This window comes from Ambystoma mexicanum, chromosome 8 (genome assembly GCF_040938575.1).
Source record: "Ambystoma mexicanum isolate Mex_15411 chromosome 8, UKY_AmexF1_1, whole genome shotgun sequence".
NCBI lineage: Eukaryota > Metazoa > Chordata > Amphibia > Caudata > Ambystomatidae > Ambystoma > Ambystoma mexicanum.
The window spans coordinates 972,047,231-972,064,587 of NC_090929.1; the positions used below are offsets into that span (position 1 = coordinate 972,047,231).

General features: G+C 49.7%; 1 protein-coding gene across 2 annotated transcripts in view; it reads right to left on the minus strand.

Annotated features, from left to right (window-relative positions):
* ZBTB40 (zinc finger and BTB domain containing 40) overlaps positions 1–17,357 on the minus strand; it is a 948,694-nt gene that overhangs the window by 263,486 nt on the left and 667,851 nt on the right. The window lies entirely within an intron of this gene.

The window sequence follows — 17,357 nt, forward strand, 5'->3', positions numbered from 1 at the left end:
CCTTGTGCCAAGCATTGATTTGATGTTGGCTCATATGAGCCAAAAACGAATGTCCTGACGTGTGGAGGGTATCAATGGCAATAGATATACATCCGGTCCACTGCTTTGCCTTTTCGTTACAGCCATTTCCACACTTATAGCAATGCACGTTGTTTGTGGGCACATGCATGCCATTTCATAACCTGTGTCTGACACTTTCGTCTGCCACTTTCTGGCACTTTCGACTGGGCGGTTTGGCTTTCAATCTTTTATGAGAAGTGATCCAGCTGCAGCTTCCACCCTTGCCGTAAAAAGTGACAGCATAAACTGCAAAAATAAAATGGCTCTAGCCACTAGTGGTCATTCCCTCCCGTTCAGGACTCTAAAATAATTAAAGAATTGCACACAATAAGCCTCATAGTTAAACAATACAAACATGTGTAAAAGGAGCAGGAATGTTACTGTGTACATAGAAATTGTGTCTTTATTTTCATGTACCTAATAAAATGTTTAAATACATGTGCACCAGTATTGCTATAATTATTTTGATACTTCTTTCACACTGGAAGCCCTCACTTGGATCTAGGAATCATAAAAAAATGTAATGACCTTCTCAATTCATTACAGATCGGACAGAAACATTGAAAATCTATCACAGAGGAAAGGGCCTTAAAACAATGTCTAGAGCCTCTGTAACCACTCCTCTAGAAGCCGCGAGGGCATACCCTACATATAGATACTATACAAGGCATATAATGGAATTATTGGGGCAATAGACTGCACTTAGCATGTGCTGGCTGGGCAGAGAGCTCATGTGCAGAGTTCTCGTCTTTGGAACAGGATGAACTATGCAAAAAGGGTTTGATACCCCGGTTGGCCCAAATCAGTCCATTAACCCAAGGTCGATAAAATGAGTACCACGAGTGAGTAACAACGGTGACACTGTGAATCAGGGAGAATTTGGTATGAACCACAGTCTAAATCACCAAAGAAGAAACATAAATGTCAGAACCTAGAGGTTTAGGAATAGACCTTACACAAGGTGATTAGATCAAGATGGAACAAGTTACTTACCTGTAACTGTTGTTCTCCAACATGGGTCTGGCATGGATTCACATCCTCATGAATATTCCGTCTTTAGGCTGGGAATCCTCGGTATAGAAAAAAAATCAGAATCAGTTTTGTTTCTGATCTGTCTTTGTTAGTAGTAACCAATCACTGGTCTCTGGGTCATACTGCCCCCAGCCAATGACTGCCCTCTCCCTAAACCCCGCCTCCGGCAGCCATCCTCAGATTTAGTAGCACGTAAAGTGGCAGTATGACCAAGTGAAGAGCCGCAGAGGGGTAGGCGGGAGGGTTTGCATGTGAATCCATGCCAGACCCATGCTGGAGAACAACAGTTACAGGTAAGTAACTTGTTCCTTCTCCAGCATGGGGTCTGGCATGGATTCACATGCTCATGAATAAGAGAATACATAGCAGTACATACATGCACAACCACGGGAGGTGGCAACAGGCTCAACATTAAGCAATACAACAACTCAACATTAAGCAACTCTTACCTCCTCACCAGGCTCACCTTAGGCGAACAGGTTGCGCAGCACTGCTTGGCTGACCCTGGACTCCTCCCTGGAGTCCCGATCGACGCAGTAGAATCTTGTGAAGGTGTGCGTTGACCTCCACGTCGCAGCCCTGCAGATGTCCAGCAGAGGCACACCGGACAGGAACGCCGTGGTAGCAGCGATCGCTCTGGTGGAATGGGCTCTCGGACGGCCGGGCAGCTGTCGATTTGCCAACCGGTGACAGTGCATGATGCAGCCGGACAGCCATCTGGAAATGGAAGTCTTCGAGAGAGCCTTCCCTTGATTCACAGTCCCAAAGTTCACAAACAGCTGTGACGTCTTCCGAAAACTCTTCGTGCGGTCCACGTAGAACCTCAGCACTCTAGCTACATCCAGCGAGTGCAAAGTCCTCTCGGCCGGCGACGAAGGCGACGGGAAGAAAACTGGCAACACCAAGGGCTTGTTGAGGTGGAAGTCCGACGGCACTTTGGGCATAAAGGATGGGTGTGTCCTCAGCACCACCCTCGTTTCATGAAAAGTCAAGTATGGAGGCTTGCAAGATAGGGCCTGATCTCTCCCACTCTTCCTGCAGAGGTGATGGCCACAAGGAAAGCTGTCTTCCATGACAGGAACTTCAAAGGCGCCGAATGCATAGGCTCGAATGGGGCCCCCATGAGCTTGGTCAGCACCACATTAAGCTCCCACGCCGGGGCAGGAGCCTTCACCGGCGGGAATGATCTGAATAGTCCCTTCATGAATTCTTTCACCAGGCGATGAGACCACAAGGACGACCGTCCCGTCGTCCTGGTATATCGGGAGATTGCAGCCAGATGTATTTTGATGGAGGCGTGAGCCAGTCCAGCTTTGGCCAGCGACAGTAGTTACGGCAGTACTTGAGGGGCCGTAATCCGCAGAGGGTTAATCTTCTGTGCACGGCACCAGACAGAGAACCTCTTCCATTTATGTCCGTAGCACTTGAGAGTTGAGGACGCCCTGGCCTTTGCAAGAACCTCTCTGCAGTCGGCCGGGATATTGTACCCTCCAAACTCTAGTGCTGCAGGAGCCAGGCCTGCAAGTTCAGCGACTCCGGGTTGTGGTGAAGAATGGCGCCTCCTTCTCTGGAGAGCAGGTCTGCGTCCGTGGGCAGCTTGACTGGTGGGGACGTTGACAAGTCCAGAAGGTCCGGGAACCAGATCTGTCTCGGCCACGCCGGTGCGACGAGGATCATCCTGCACCGGGACCTCTTGAGCTGGTTGATGAGCCGGAGCAGCAACGGCAGCGGAGGGAACGCATAAAGAAAAAGGCCATCCCAGGGGAACGAGAAAGCATCGCCCATGCTCCTCGGCTGGGGGAACCTGCTGGCGAACCTCCGGCACTTGGAATTCGTCGCCGTCGTGAAGAGATCGATTTGGGGTTCGCCCCATCGTCGGAAGAGTCGATCCACTTGATCCTGGTGTCGTTCCCACTCGTGGCACGAGCGCAGCTCCCTGCTGAGTGAGTCGGCGATCGTGTTTTTTATTCCTGCCAGATGAAGAGGCACCAGAAACATCCCTTGGGCGACGGCCAAATGCCACAGATCCTGGGCTTCCTTGGATAGGGCCGGGGACCGGGTTCCGCCCTGCTTCCGGATGTAGAACATTGTGGTGGTGTTGTCGGTGAAGATCCTCACCACCTTGCCCTTGAGGGATGGAAGAAAGGACCTTGGGGCCCAGAACACCGCGCGGAGCTCCAAGATATTGATGTGGAGAGACTTCTCCTCTGGGAGCCAAAGGCCTCTCGCATGAAGATCTCCAGAGTGTGCTCCCCAACCTTCCAGGGAGGCGTCCGTCGTCACCGTCACCTTGTGAGCTGGGGTCTGAAAGTCTGTGCCCGCCGACAGATGGGAGCGTGTACCCCACCACAGGATCGCCTGACGGAACGTCTCGTTGAGGGATCCTGTCCTTAAAGCTGCCCGTCGACTGGATCCAGTGGGCGTCGAGGAACTCCTGTAAGGGTCGCATCCGAAGCCTGCAAAGGTGCACCAGATAAATGCAGGAGGACATCATCCCGAGAAGGGATTTGATAGATCTTACCCTGGCCATGTCCGTGGCCAGCAGACGCTGCACCTTGCCCAGAATGGTCCTGGTCCTTTCCTCCGACGGCGAGGCCAGCCGCGCCACTGTGTCGAGCTTGGCTCCCAGAAACAGGGCGACTTGCGACGGAACCAGGTGGGATTTTGGAAAGTTGATGGAGAATCCCAGGTCCGTGAGCAGCTGGACGGTCTTCGTAGTGTGCTCCACGGTGAGCTCCCTTGTCCTTGCCCAGATGAGCCAGTCGTCCAGGTAGGGGTAGACGTGGATCCCCTGTAGGCGCAGCCACGCCGCCACCGGTGCAAGGCACTTGGTGAACACCCTGGGTGCCGACTTCAATCCGAACGGGAGGGCCTTGAACTGGTAGTGCCGCCCTTGGACCACGAACTTGAGGAACTTTCGGTGTCTTTTTAGAATGGGGATGTGGAAGTACGCATCCTCCAAGTCCAAAGAAGACAGGAAATCGCCCTCCTCCAGCTGTCCCAGCACATGCTGGAGGGTGACCATACGGAACTTTTGTGCCTTGATATACTTGTTCAGTCATCGTAGGTCCAGGATGGGGCGCCATCCTCCTGTCTTCTTTTTTACGAGGAAGTACCTTGAGTAAACTCTGGAGCCCCGAAGCCTCTTTGGGACGAGCTCGATAGCACCCTTCTTGAGCATCGCCCTTACTTCCAACAGTAGTTGAGGGACGTGATTTTCCTTCCTGGCCACGGGTGGAACGCGAGGGCACTTCTTCTGAAACTCGAGGGCGTGCCCTTGGGCCAGGCCGTCCAGCACCCAACGGTCGGTGGAGATTGACTCCCACACGCTGACGAACCTCGCCAGCCGGCCTCCCACCGGGGTGCTTCGGCAGGGGCCCGACCGCACAGTCGGTTCAATCTTGTTTGGAGGCCGCCTTGCCTCCTTGACCTCCCTGTCGACGACGACGGGCACCACCTGACTTGCCGCGTCCCCTGTAGGCTTCCTGGGACGAAGGTCTTGCCGCTTGGCGGTATGTGGAGGAGCCACCACCGGATCCCTTGGAGGCACCCTGTCTGCCTCCGGAGCTCCGAAAGGACGGCCATCGTTGTTGGAGCACTCCCAGTGCCTGGGCAGTCTCTGTCTGTCTTGATGGCCTGAAGGGACTCATCAACCGCCTTCCCAAACAGGTTGTTCCCGTCGAAGGGCATGTCCAAAACCTTGGTTTGTACGTCCTGGCGGAAATCCGTGGCCTTGAGCCATCCTCGTCGTCTCAAGCAAACGCTGTTGCCCAACTGACGGAAACCGGTGTCGGCGATGTCTGTTGCCACCGTGATGGCGTGGTCCGAAGAAATCTCCCCCTCCTGTAGGATTTCAAGGGCCTCAGCCCTTTTGGCGTCCGGAAGGAACTCTAACAGAGGGGCGATTTTGAACCACAACTCCCTGTCATAGCGGGCTACGATAGCCAGGGCGTTGGCCACCTTGATAGTCGTCGCTGCGGATGAGATGATCCGTTGTCCCATCGAGTCCAACTTCCTGCCCTCGCCGTCCGGCGGGGAAGCTGATGTCGAGGCCGATGCCCCCCCAGCCTTCTTCTTTGCCGCCGCCGAGACGACCGAATCCGGGGTAGGTTGTGCCCGAAGGCACAAGGGGGCCGCGTCGGGGACCCCGTACTTCTTCTCGTACCGGTCCCTCTTTGCCGGCGCCGTGGCAGGGTTCTTGAGGAGGGCGTGCCCCTCATCCCTGATGTCATCAAGAAGCGGTATGGCGAGGACCGTCTTCCTTTTAGCCTCGCGCCATTGGTAAAGGAACCCTTCTTTCTTCTTTTCTTCTGGGCAGAGCTGAAAAAGCTCGGATGCCCTGGAAATCATGGCATGAAAGGATCCAATCTCGTCGGGCGGGGATGCCCGAGCAGGGGGCGACGGGGACACGTCCCGTCGTCGCCTCCGTCGTCATCTGTACCTTTTGTAGCCGTGTCCGTGCCTGTATCATCCCTGTGGGTAGTAGACCGGGGGAAGGCAGAGCAGGCCGCAGAGGTGGGAGAGCTGGCGTAGGATGCGTCGTCCTCCTCTTATGCGGTGGACTCTCCGAAGGTCCTGGCTCCGGTTCCCCCGTCGGGTCTGGCTCAGGTACCTCCGTCGGGGGAAGGGGCAACCTTGTCCTTATCTCTGAGCATAAGGACTGAATCGCTGACAAAATGGCCACCAAGGTGTCCTGCGGCGCCGGAAACGACGGGCGCGAGGGCTCTTGAGGAGCCTTGTCGGCGACACGGTCGCTCTCGTCGTCGCCCTCGTCGGGATCCCTCCCGATGGGCTGGGCCTCTTCCACGACTTCGATGAGCTCTTCTTCAGAGGTCGTGTCCGTATCCACAATGGCCACCAGCCCCTCCCCCACCTTTTCCAACGAGGACTTCGTGGGGGTCTTCTCAATGGGCCTGAAAGACGACTCCCTCAGCGGTGGCAGGGAGACTCTGGGTCCTGAGGGCGCCTCCACAGGCTGAGCCAGGGCCCCGGAGACATCCTCAATCGAGGTCTTAGCAGGGTGAATTAAGGCCATCGCAACCTTCTGGACGCCTGGGGCCTTCACCTTGGGGGGAGGGTCTGAGCCTCGCTCCCCCTCTGCCAGAATCTTCGAGATCGACCGGGGCCTCTCCAGAAGCTTTGCCGGGTTCTCGGACTTCCTCTTACCCGAGCCAGAGCCAGAGCTGGCTCGTGGTTGATGGCGCCAGGGAGGATGCGCCCTGCCTGGCAGCTAAGGAGCCCGACCGTTCGGCGCTCCCGTTGCCCGCGGACATGCGGTGCTTAGCCTTTTGTTGGGCCCCTGTCGCCGGGGCGCCCTCACAGGACTTAGAAGACCGCTCAGACTTCTTTTTCTTCTTCTCGCCTGACGGGCTCTTCCCTTCCAGCCAGTTGGCGAGACGGAGGTGGCGATCCTTCATGGTCCGCTCCGACATTTTCCCACAAAACGCACAGTCCTTCTCCGTGTGCGTCTTGTCCTCATGGAGACAGTAGAGGCATAACGAATGCTCGTCCTCCTTGAAAACATTCTGAAGCTGGCATCCAGGGCAGGTCCTGAACAGCTTCCCGGGCGTCGAGCTTCCTTTCTCCTGGGCCATGTAGGCCTCAGAACTTCTGGAATCCTTCAAAAGCGTAACTCGACGAAATCTTCACCATTAAGGGGCGTAGAAAACTATGAAATGGATCCCCGTTGATCGGATATAGAAACGGTGGAGCTTGAGGCTCTATTTAACCGAAAAATGAGAAAAACCTCCTGAAAAAGCGCGAAAACGCAGCAAAAGCTCGAGAGCTACAGCACGAGGTCTCCCAACACTTGAACGTGTGGTAAAAATCTGAGGATGGCTGCCGGAGGTGGGGCTTAGGGAGAGGGCAGTCATTGGCTGGGGGCTGTCTGACCCAGAGACCAGTGATTGGTTACTACTAAGAAAGACAGATCAGAAACGATACTGATACTGATTTTTTTCTATACTGAGGATTCCTGGCCTGACGACGGGGAATATTCATGAGCATGTGAATCGATGCCAGACCCCATGCTGGAGAATGTCATGTAATTCATGAATTCGGGGCTGAAATTTGCAACCTGTGGCAGCATGTGGCTACAGCGTATATAGGGTGACGATCCCAGGAATACAAAGGAATTATTGGGCATTTGACTCTGAATGTAGAGGGCGATAGCAGAAAGTACACATGTATGGGTATACTTTACATATGTTGACGTACCGCCAAGGACATGTCAAGGATTGCACCATTTGCAAAGTTATGTGCACGGTTTAGGGCATGTGGTGCTGCACCTTTCCACTCACGACCTCGTATGGCAATAGCCGGAAAACCATTGCACTACCTGGCCATAAAATGTAAACGGAATACGAACAAAAGCGGATCAAAGGTTAACTGTGGCAATGAGACTGGTCACTCATATCCTGGAACACCCTGGATTTTTCGCATCTGTTATCACCCACTGGGTTACTCTCCTACATTACTCAGCACACTTGTTTCCTAATACAGGAAACATGGTTAACGTCACCTATCATAATGGACGGTTACACCATTCACCAATCAGTAGCTAAAAAGGGCAAAGGGAGACCCTTGGGGGGGCCTTGTAACAGGCGTGGTACATGGTCTCCCCTCACTCATAATTGTCACCAGGCAACATCTTTTAGCAATAGAGGTGACTACCTCTACAGAAGATAAATACAAGACATTGCTGGTCAACGTATATATCCCCTGGGGGCTCTGCACAGAGAACAACTTTGAGTGAGCTCTTTACAAAGTGGGATGTGGGCAAGGGGAGGAATGTATTATCATAGGAGGTGACCTTAATTGTCATTGTGCCATGGGTGCAGGAACACAAGTGAAAGACTGTTAGGCAAGATTGTGTGCAGTATCCTGTGGAAGACTACAGCAATCTTGACCTCCTGGCAATAGGAACCCAACCTTTGGTATAAGTCTGTACTACATATGTTGGTAGTGTGGCTGAGCAGCCAGGCTTATATCAAGGGGGTCAATGTGAGCTGTAAGGTTGTAACACAGAGTTTCACAGTGACAGTTATTTAAATAAATACTTACACTCAAGGTTTCTTGATTAAACAATTATTAATTTAACAGTCAGTTATATAAGCCTTCTTCAGAAGGGAGCAAAACATGCATCAGTTATAATACACTTTCTGTTTCTCTACATCAGATGATACCCATTGGGGATGGCACACAGCCACTTCCTACACCCTCAGGTGACTTAGATAGCAAGGACACTGTGGACATGGATCAATGGTACATTTAAAGCAATACTGTGTTTGGTGCAAAGGTTAGATTGGGGAATAAACAAAGGTTAACACATTATTCATAAACAGGTAAGTACTTTTTAAACCTTCCAATGTCAAGTAAATGTAACCCTTTCCTGGGAGAAAGGTAAAGGCAGAGTCAGAAGTAAGAAGAATCCCTCAGGGAGCCAGGACAGCCAATGTTAATTGAGCAAAGTCTAGGGGGACTGAAGATCATCTTTGCAGGTAAGTAAATGCCTTGCACAATGTTTTTAGCAAAGTTTGTAGAAATAAGATTCCCTTGAAGGGCCACAAGCTGGGAGGCTTGTGAGGGGCAAAGATGCAAGCAACTCTGCAGTGGCAACCAAGACCAGTCTCAACTGAGAACAAATAAGGCTACACAACAAGAGGTAAGTCTTCTTAGGTTTACAGTACCTTTGGCTAGAAGAAATGGCTCCAGCTGGCTTCCTTTCCTGTACAGCTCTGCAGATCTTAGTGTTCCTGGGCCTCAGTCGTGGGGGCAAGAAAGAGAACGTCTGGGGACTCCTGCACTGCAATGGGAAGGTAGGCGGCAGCAATGGGCAAACTTCAATTCAGCGGGCACTTCGCGGTTTCACCTCCTCGCGTCTGACAGCAAATAGCAACACCGCAGTTCTTGGATACCACTTCAGACTTTCCTCGCATCTGGTGTCCAGCACTCTGTAGGGGTGGCTCAGGTTTGGTCAGTCCTGCTTCAGGAAGTCCGGAGGATCTTCCTGGCGCTCAGGTCCGACTTAAAAGCGATCCACTTGGTTTTGTGTACCTCTCCCTGGCACTTCGGTTCCAGCAGCAGAGCAGTGGAAGTACAGCCAGCTCCGAGAGGATGTCCAAACGAGTTCACTTTGGGGTCGATTGGTCCCACCAACCCAATGGGAGAAGTCGTCTTTGCAGGCCTTCACTAGTCGAAACAAATTCAGAGCTTCAGCACAGCAGCAGGGCTTCACCGGGCAAACCAACGGCCCATGAGTTGCAGCAGACGTCTCTTCAAAGTTCTTCCGATTCCTTCGTCCAGTGGTTGACTCTGCCTTCCATGCCAAAAAGCCTCACCTTTTATGCATGCTTCTCCCAATCATTCCAGCCTAGCTGTCAATCACACAGGAGGGTGGCTGTCCTCTGAGGACAGCCAGCCGGCCAATCACCTTTGGGTGCATTCCTGTAACCAAGGGGATTAAGCACCTCCCTCACTTCCTAACCCTGCCAGACATACTGGAGCCAGAGGCAGGCTTCACCTGTGAATCCCGCCAAAGGCAAAATGAACAAAGGGACCAAACCTGGTTTGGCGGGCAAAGTGAATCTCAAGAAGGACATTTCCGACAAGAAATTGCAAAAAAAATAAGACCGGGCCATTTTGATAAAATGGGCACCCATGGGTGCCTTACTGCAGCTGCGAACGCAGTCTGTGGTAGAAACACACAATGGTAGTAAAAAGTAAACCACTGCCACCGGCCATTAATTGTAGAAAGGGTAACATAAAAATGTTACATGAGAAACTAGACAACGGGGATAATAAGTAACCCCTCCAGCACCCTATGTTAAGGTAGTGTGTGCTGGGTCTAGAAAATCACAAATTGTAAGTAAAGTCAATTTCACTTCACTGTACTTGGAAACAGTAGTTTCACCAAGAGAAGGTATTTAAACCTTTGGGAAATCTAAGATTTCCCTGCGACACTGCACTGAAGGTGCTGTGCATTACAATGCAAAGATGATGCCTATGGAGTTCGTCAGACTCCAAAGTCAAAAGAAACACAGAGTCCAAATCACAGAGAAAATACATGAGAGTGGGAAAAAGGTCTCTCTCTCTCCAGGTTAGAAATTAAAAGTCCAGCAAAAGAGCTCAGGGTCTCTAAGGTAGAGAGGAATTAGCACATTTCTGAGAATTCTCCATAACAAAGACATATCATTCCGCACTAGCATTATGAAGCAAAGCCACTCGGATAATGAGGGGCTATGTTCGCAGAGGTTCTACATGAGTTGGGAACTTGAAATCTTGAATGGGCGCACTAAAAGTGATACTCCTGGGGGGTACATTTGGAAGAGGAGAAGTACTTGTGCAACACTTGATTATGTCTTAGTAAATTGTGAAGCCGCTCTGAGGGTGATAGACCTACATATCAGTGTCAATACATGGAGTGATCACTAGGCCCTTATTTTGAAGCTCAGGGCTTCTTCTGTGCGGGCAAAAGCGCAACCCCCTGGGGACTAAGATTAATCACACTGGTAGTCGCATTAAATGGTCTGAGAATAATATCATCAAAGCCAAGCTTGCCACATTTCATATGAACTCTTCGGTCATGCGGTCTTTCAAGAAATGGACATGGATGGCATTGAGAGATGGATGGTCTCTTTCACCGGCCCACATGCAATGTCTAAAACATACTTGACATGGAGAGCAGAAACATCATTTGATTTACGATAAAAACATTAGAGATGCTAAATGAAAGTTGTGTAGGGACCTGCGCAGGGCAAAACTCACTGCTCCGTCTCGGGGCATACTTGCATGCGATAAAATCAATAAAAAAAAACTAATCGCAATTGGTTCAGATGGAGCCGCAGATATAATAAAGATGCCTTATGGTGACTGCCTTTTGTGGTGGCGATTCCTGCAGCATTTGGTCACTCCTGGGTGAGGCTAAAGGATGTAAGAAACCGGGCATGATTAACCCCATAAACGAGCACACATGGTGGCCTTTTTGTCTAAGCGTAATTGCCCTTTTAGGGCCTCGCCCCCCATTCAGGGAGATGTCTACTTGGAAATTAAGACGTTAAAATCTTCCAGGGCCCCTGGGCCGGACAGTCTGGCCAATGTTGTTATAAGACATAATCCCTATTTTTGGTACACGCGCCTAAAGATACTTTTTGATAAGGTACTCGAGGAGGGAAAGATCTGTCACTTGGCAAACGGCCATCCTTGTGCCCGTTTTAAAAAAGGGAACCCAAGAAATGCCAGTAACTATTGATTACTTTCAATGCTTGACTGTACCGAAAGCTCTTTACTTCATTACTTTTAAAGGAATTACAGAAGTGGGTTGAACATAAGGCATCCTAGATAGATACCACTGTGGATTTCGTCCTGACTACTCTACCTCTAACAATCTGCGTCTCATAAGGCATCCTAGATAGATACCACTGTGGATTTTGTCCTGACTACTCTACCTCTAACAATCTGCGTCTCATGGATTCCCTGTTGACACAAGCTCATGGCCTAAAAAATCCTCCACTTTAAGCTTTGTTTATAGATTTCAAAGCTGCCTTTGACACAGTCAGCAGGGAATTACTTTGGCACAAATTAGAACATATGGGCTGCCCATTGGGGATACTGTACTAGCTTAAATGATTCCATAAGAATAATACAGTCTGTCTGAGAGTTGATGCAAGGGTGTCCATGACCATGCCTATGCCACAGAATTGTGGGGTTAAACAGGGATGTGTTACAGCCCCTTTATTATATAATCTCTATGTCTCTGACCTTTCCCCTTTTCTGAGGCAGAGTAGAGGCTGTTCCACAAAAATTGACAATACTCTTTTTTTTAAAATTTTATTTTATTTAAAGTGCATGAGCCAACATATGACTTTTAACACATTTCATTGGACATATTAAACATAACAGTAAAATCAAGCATTTACATTTTTGAGTAAAAACATGTATCATGGTTCAAGGAAAAAACAAGGAAGAAGGTAAAAGAAATCTAACCAAATAATTTTAACAAAATGAAAATCAAATTGTTACTAACTTCAAGGCAATTAGAACTCTACCCACTTCAATTGATAAAGCCAACTCATTGCCAGAGGATAGTCTAGCCCAGAAATCATTGTTCAACCAAGATTCATCATGAACAAATCTGCCCTGATATTCCAGGTCCCAGAACACTTAGAAAGTAAGTGCTTAGTGGTCCGAACTTCCATAGTTGAGCACCTTTCACATATTGATACAGTACTCCCTTCTTTATCTCTTATGGCTAGTAATTCCAGGGTAGGAAGTAAATTTAGGCGGAATCTCAGAAAAGCCGATCTGAACCAGAAACTAGGGGACTTCTTTAGATAAGCCGGAAGAGACGATAAGGGCTTATCTAACAATGTCAGGGAATTGACAATACTCATTGTACAGTTCTGGCCGATGCGGATGATCTGGTGCTCCTTGACCATACTTTTAGTGGCATACAAAGCATAATAGAGGCCCTATGGCGGTATGCTGAAATGAATGGCCTGGCCATCAATAGGGAGAAGACACAGATCATGCTATTCACTTCAAAGTGCATAGCCAGACCTTGGCTAATGGTACTGGATATTGAAATGCCATATACCAAGCTTTCTAAATATCTGGGGGTTGAATTCGATGCAAGACCGGGCTTCAAAACCTGCTTAGAGTTCTGCACCAGAAAGTCATCACAATTGACATCTCTAATAGACCAATTTGCCAAAAGAAGAACAAGTTACTTACCATATCTGGTAACGTTCTTTCGATGGGATGTTCCTCCGACGTAATCCACATCTATGATGACGGGTAATATCCACAGCTGTGCTGCTTCGGAAAATTTTCGGTAGAGGGTGTCCTGCGTCAATGGCATCGATCCGCTGTCCCTCGAGGGCCTCCGTCGAGGGTCGACGTCACCGGAAGTTATATATAGGACGCACTACGTTTTTCCTAGAACGTGTGGCACCAATCACCTGCCAGTATCACTGCAGATAGCCTTGCGGAAATGTAAGCTGCAATCGCATAGGAAATTCAGCAGAGGGGCAGGTTGGGAGGGCGATGTGGAATACGTAGGAGGAACATCCCATCAAAAGAACATTACCAGATTTGGTAAGTAACTTGTTCTTCGAGGGGATTGTGTCCTCCGACGTATTCCACATCTATGACAGACTCCCAAAGCAGTACCAAATAATGGAGGTGGGAAAATAATTTACAAATTTTGAATATTAGAATGCCCAATCAAATGGCTGAATAAAGGACTGCCTTACCAAAAGCCAAATCCTGACCATGGATGGAGTCCAGGGAATAATGTTTCACAAAAGTATGTACCAAGGCCCATGTGGCTGCTTTGCAAATATTGCGAATAGGAACACCCCTCTGCAGAGCAGTGGAGGCAGCCACAAACCTGGTAGAATGAACCCGTAAGCCTACTGGAGGCTCCTTTCCCGCAAAACAGTAACACTCAGAGATCGTCAAAATGATCCATCTGGTTAAGGTCTGTTTAGAAACAGCCTGACCCAAGCGCCTTCCAGCATAACGAACAAAGAGCCGATCGTCCACTCTGACCCGGGACATCCGTGAGATATAGAAACTCAAATCTCTACTAGGATCCAACCAATGGAGCCTCTCCTCTTCCTTCCCAGGATGTGGAGGAGGATAAAACGCTGGACGAATCACCTTCTGGCTCAAATGGAAGTCCGACACAACCTTCGGAAGAAAAGAAAGCCGCACCCGCAGGACAACCCTATCCTTATGGAAGACAGTAAAGGGTGGCTTGGCGGAAAGTGCCTGCAATTCACTCTGCGTGCGGAAGGGACCGCAACTAAAAACACAGTTTTAAAGGACAACAGTCTCAACGGACAAGAATGTAAGGGCTCAAATGGCGCTCCCATTAGGAACTTTAAAACCAAATTCAAATCCCATCCTGGCACCTGGAAAGGTGACGGTGGAAACACATTAGTTAGCCCTTTTAGAAAGTGCAAAATCAAAGGAATCTTAAAATAAGAACATTCCTCAGACGAGCGCTTAAATATGGACAGCGCCGCCACGTAACCCTTAATGGTACCCGCTTGCAGGCCCTTGTGAGCCAAAGAAAGCAAAAAAGACAAAACCAAAGGAATGAAACATTGGAAAGGATCCACATTCTGTACCATGGACCACTAACAGAACTTTCTCCAACGGCAACGGTACAGGGATTTTGTTGCGGGCCTTCTGGCCGAAAGCAACACCTCCACCACGTCTTCGGGGAGGTCCCAATCCACATATCTCAACCTTTCAGATAACAAGCATGAAGGCTGAGAGACTTGACCTCTGGATGGAGAACCCGACCCCCCTCCTGTGAGAGCAGATCATCTCGGTAGGGAAGACAGCGTGGAGGACAGATGGACATCTCTAGAAGGTCCGGGTACCACGCTCTCCTAGTCCATGCCGGAGTAATGAGGATCATTCGGGAACCGAACCTCTGCAACACTTGCGGAATGACGGGGACTGGAGGAAACGCGTACAGCAGTGGGAAGGACCACTCCACTGTGAACGTGTCCCCTAAGGCTCCTCTTGGGGGAAATTCCCGCAATCAGAATCTCTCACACTTCTGGTTGACACTGGTGGCGAGGAGATCCACTTGTGGGGTTCCCCAAAGGGCAAAGATCTCCAAAAGAACTTCCTGAGGCAGCTCCCACTCGTGAGAGACCGTGCTCTGCCTGCTCAGAGCGTCCGCCGCCGCCGCGTTTTCGTTTCCGGCCAGATGGACTGCGGAGATCGAAATTTCCTGCTGGATGGCCCAGAACCAGAGCTGCATTGCCCCCCCTGCACAACGGGAGTGACCCTGCCCCCCCCTTTTTTGTTGAGGTAGCGCATGGCCACTGTATGGTCCGTCATAATCAGGACATTTTTCCCCCGCACAGACAGATGTTTTCTTTACTGATCAGTTTTCGCTTTCCTCCTTTTCACGTCAGCTCACCCGTCTTGAGCAAACTATTGTTTCACCCCTGCTTTCTTGGTTCAACAATTTGAAAAGGAATTGTGAATGTAAGGAAAAAGAAAATGTCTGGAGTCCTTTGCAAAGCAAATCCCACCTTTCACTCAAAAAGGAAGGGAAGCACTGGGCAAAAAAACAAGCATCTCAAACTTGCAGAAGCTCCGTCAGAAAAGAGCTTGGTCGCACAAGCAGTCTCTTCAGTCATAACTACTCCGTTCATTAAGTCTTTTCTTCCACAGCCCGTTTACAGCCACTTCTGGGAAAGAGAGTATCCATCTTTTCAAACTCAGTTTGGACAGTGTCCGCCACACCTGTTTTTGTCTCTGCTTTCCAAAATTGTTCATAAGGTCTGACAGTTGCACCGGTTGAGGCTGAGAGGGGCATGCAGCAACCCCATAGTGAATACCAAGTGCTGGGTATAAAGAAACTCCTTCTAAACTGTGTCACTACTCACGCTCGTCTTCAGTGAACTAGGGAGGGACCTGTCGTTAACTCCCTACAGCTTTCTGCAGTCTTCATCTCAGACTGCAATGGTCCGGTGGCAAAAGTGTGGGATCAATTCGTATTCATCTTTCCTCCTCTTGTTTCTTTATCTACATCTATGCTATGCACTTGTGCCTTCACCCTTCCATTCACAACAGTTTGGTGTTGGGAGTGCACCATCTCTCATCAGCACCTAAGATCTGTTCTTTTTGCTGAACCACCTACTTATTCTTGTGCCATCCTGACGCTCTCTAACGTACATCATCTTCTCAGCCATTCTTCCACCTCATTTCCACCTTCCACCACATAGAACTTCAATTGCCTTCTTGCTCCACCTCCTTGTCATCATGACTCTCTGCCTCCACCTGATCCGCAAACAATTTCCCCAAACCTCTGGGCACACACTTGTCTTCCTCTTCCTGTTCCTGTTCCTGTTCTTCTTTGTACCTCCTCCTGATCTTTCCCTCCTCACTACCCCCTGTGCTCTATTCTCCTCCACTTTCCCCTCCCTCCAATTCAACTCTTGCTAACAAACATTCCTGCTTTCAGCTTCTCAAGATTCCCGCTTTCCACTATCTTGCTTTTGATCAGTCTACAAAACAGTCTCGAACCCGGGCCCCTTTATTTCCAGGTAGGTCCAGTGATTGACCTGTACTATCGGGATGGTCTTTGCCTGCATTTTTTAGTGGGACCTGTACAGATTGATTAGTTTGGGTAGGAAAATATGAATCTCAGAGCTCAATGTAATCGGGCAGAGATTTGGAGTTGTAGACCCGTGGTTCACAGTATCAGAGACTAGATCTTCTACGTGAATTTACATGTTTCCGGCTACTTAATTGGCACGGCCTACTCTTACATCGTCCCAACTGATGCAGTGCTCTTTTGCATTTTCCCAGCAATCCACAATCAAATCCTTCTCGCTCCTAAGTATCTAGAAGGTATACATAGGATGAGCATGGGGTCGCTCCTGCTCCCAACTAACGTACGTGTCACAATCGATGGTTAGGACTTAGTATGCTTTAATGTTTGTGTGAGGGTTTATCACCACAGCAAAGCCATACCCCATGCCTCCCGCATGTAATTCTGGATCTCTTAAAGGGGTAGTACTGAACAAACTATACCTGGTGTGGTGGGCCTAAGCCAGGGGATTCTCTCATCCACCCCAAGCCCAGCACCAAACTGAGAAGTGAACCACCACACCACCACCCTCCTCCTACCCCCTCCAGCGCCTTGGGTTACAAAATGGCCCTTCTGTTACACCGTGGCGACACTGGTCTCTTTGGCAGCGCCGCCATGTGTACGGAGCGATACGATCCAATACGTCCAAGATGGCCACGGATGTCCGTGCCGTTGTTACAGACAACGCTATAGACGTTGCACGCTCCCCAGAGACCCGAATGGCTGTTCACGTGATCACATATAGTGAAGGAAGTACTGCTACCCGCCGCGTCGCTACTGCTGATTTCGGCGCTCCGTAAGTTCGCTGCTAGGAAATTCTTCCCTTACCTTGTGAATTTCTTGCTCTCCTTAACTGCTACCTATTGACTCTCTTCCATTTTAGACCCCACTCTTCTTTCTCATCTCGGCCCCATTCCGGGTCTGGTTTTTCACCGGCAAGTTATCGCTCCCAACATCCATTCAGGCTGTCTTCAATTTCTGCTTTCCCATCCAAAGTAAGTTAGCGTGTTTTCCCAAACACCGGTTCCTCGCGTTACTTGTTCCCATTTGACTGAAGTTTAACCTCTTTTTCTATAAGGGAGGGTTTATGTTTCTGTTCTTGGACTGCAATATTGGAAACTGGTATCCCCGGTCACTTTCCTGT